This window comes from Sinocyclocheilus grahami, unplaced genomic scaffold (genome assembly GCF_001515645.1).
Source record: "Sinocyclocheilus grahami isolate Dianchi unplaced genomic scaffold, SAMN03320097.WGS_v1.1 scaffold295.1, whole genome shotgun sequence".
Lineage (NCBI taxonomy): Eukaryota > Metazoa > Chordata > Actinopteri > Cypriniformes > Cyprinidae > Sinocyclocheilus > Sinocyclocheilus grahami.
In genome coordinates, this window is record NW_015505474.1 from 820,283 (window position 1) to 823,168 (window position 2,886).

Here is a 2,886-nt window from a genome sequence, read left to right on the forward strand (position 1 = left end):
ATAATCGCTTTCTACACCTTTCATAATGTACTGTCTCTATGACAACCCTCTACAGTATACACAAACACAGCTGCTTGTCAGCAGTTTGTGAGGAGTAACGGTTTCGCGAACACACACACACACAGCCTGAGGTAGGAGACCAATTTTAATTTCCTTTCTCCGAGTTCAATACCCAGCATCCTGTGAGTCATTAACACCCGTTTGTCTCCTAGCAGCAATGAAAGGTGAGTAAACATCCTAGTTTAGTACCCAAACTTGCAATAAAACAGACAAAATGTTTCCTGAGGGAGTCAGGTCCATCTTATTCATATACCTGTTCGGACATTCCAGTGAGGAAGTGCTGAAGGTGAATGATGTGCAGGTGGAAGAAAGGGACTCGGAATAGAAAGTTAATATGAAAGCGAGAGTGCGAGAGCTCGACTTGCCCTCGCTGTTGAAGTAAAGCCCTTTAATTAACATCTCCTCATCCCGCAGAGTGCAGCGGACGGATAACAGTTGGAAGAATAAATCAATAGCTCCTTCTTCTGCTCCTCTTTGTGGGCATGAATCCATTCTCTCAGTGAAAGGTGCAAACATTAACGGTACAACTGAATGAAAACCAGTTACTTAAGTGGATGCACTTATATTAGACATCATTAAACATTTAACTTTTGCATGATGATGTATGTTGTGGTAAAAAGGAATATTCAATGGTAAATGATGAATGGCGGGACTTAAAGGAAGGGTAGGTGATTTGGTTCAAAAACTTTTTTTTTTGTTATAGGCTACTGGTTGAAAGTTTCTTTACATCCCAATAGCAATCACTAAGTTAAGTGGTCTAAATGTATTTTTGTCATCTGTGGAAGGCGTAGGACCATAAAATGTTCGACCAATCAGTTTATTCGGTCCAAATATTATGATAGGCTGTCCTATCTGCCTGTCAATGTAATGCATTTTGCATACCTTTGCGCACCTTGTTCGCACAGACATATGTCATCAGCGCGTTCCATTACGCTATTGATCGCTGTAAGCCCCGCCCCCTTAGTTACTGTTGCTAACTCAGACAAACAAACAGAGTTGCTAACTGTCTTACAATGACAGCTGTCAGTGTGAAAACCTTGTCCCAAGATGTTTTTGATAAATTTTGGACACAGAAGGACCACCTCTCGTTGAGGAGCATTCAAGTGGGACAAAAATATGCCATGGAGGGATATATAAAAGATTTAAGAATAAATTTGGTAGGTAACAAGAGTTAATTTGGAAGCGAGGGTTTACAGAACACAATGCAAGCAGGAGAAGCCTCATGTTACGGTCGTCACAATCGCAGATGACAACATCCAGGATCAACACTGTTTATGTACCGCAGGGTAAGTTTATGAATTTACATTTAACCAGTTTAATATGGAGAGGCTCTGAAATGTAGACCTTCGTTTATGTGTTTTTGACCTACACTGTTCATGGCGTGAGAACAGTTAGCTATTTAGGTTTGTACATTAGCATGGACTCACTAACTTAACTTCTCTTAATGAGTGTATGACAACCAGAAAATTAATATTTTGTCTTCATTGGGATTGGCGTTGAATCCTTAGGGAACGAGGTTACTACGCCCACATCATTGGATTACTACACCATGTGAACCTGCTGCGTACCACAGATGAACAATCATGCACTAGTCTGCCACACAATGGCACCATCCTCGCAGGATACCTGGGCTTTGTCCAAATACCCACACTTGCAGTCTTTGCACTTGACCACTTGATTACTTAAATGACGTATTTGCCCGAAGTCTTCAAGTGGATGTGAAGACCACAAGTGTGTGTCGAACTTTTCATTACCTGATGGGACACACTTATAGTGTTGTAAAAATGCAAGTGTTTACACAGCTTTATCTTAATTTTAGTTTGACATACTTCGCATTTTAAAATCAACTTCTAAATGTCTGTTCAGTAGTCCCTATAACATGACAATTTAAATTTGTGGTGCTTCTAATTAAATGATAAAAATGCAGTTGCAAATGTTGTACAAAATATATATTACCACAACTCATCTTTGCACCAATAAAAGTAAAAACACAGTTTTTCTACCAAATTATTTGTAATATCTGCAGTTGCAAATGTTGTACAAAATATATATTACCACAACTCCTCTTTGCACCAATAAAAGTAAAAACACAGTTTTTCTACCAAATTATTTGTAATATCTAATTATTATATTAATATTTAACTTACATTGGAAAGGCTTCCGTGACCTCTCGCGAGATCTCGGCAAAAAGTCTTACGATTTATTTCCAGAACATGATGTATGATGGGATGCACTTAGCCTTGAATAGTGCTCTGGAGCGGTATCCGAGATCGTGTGGATTTAGTTAAGGGCACTGCACTTTGGCATTTTGAAGACATGGGACAGACTTGCACACTTACTTCCTGTCGCGCACGCGCTCTCAAGTGGCCAAGACCACAAGTGTGGGTATTTGGACAAGGGGCTGGAATCAGTGTTACAAGTACCCCAGGCACATCCTTTTACCATTTTTGCAGCATAAACACCATCAAACCGATGAGCGCTTTGGATCTTCCAATTTTTCTCTATGGCACTGAAACCTAAAGATGTCCAAGTTTTGGTTCCTGTGCAACTGATACTCAACTGCCACTGGCTCATCTGCATTCGAGGGGAGGGGCTTACCGATAGGTCAATTGCAGAGAGCGAGAATGGAATTTGTTATTCTTGTAATATTACGTGCTTTGTACTGTAATATTTTCTCACCAGTAAATGGCATATGAGGTAATCTTACAGCATTGCATTCAACTCTCCACCAACACTGTCTCATTGAGTCACTGATTAGCCTCTTGTCTGCCTGAGTGCGTTCATGTGTTTTGGAGGAGGCGTGGCTTTGCAGAGTGATTATGCAGG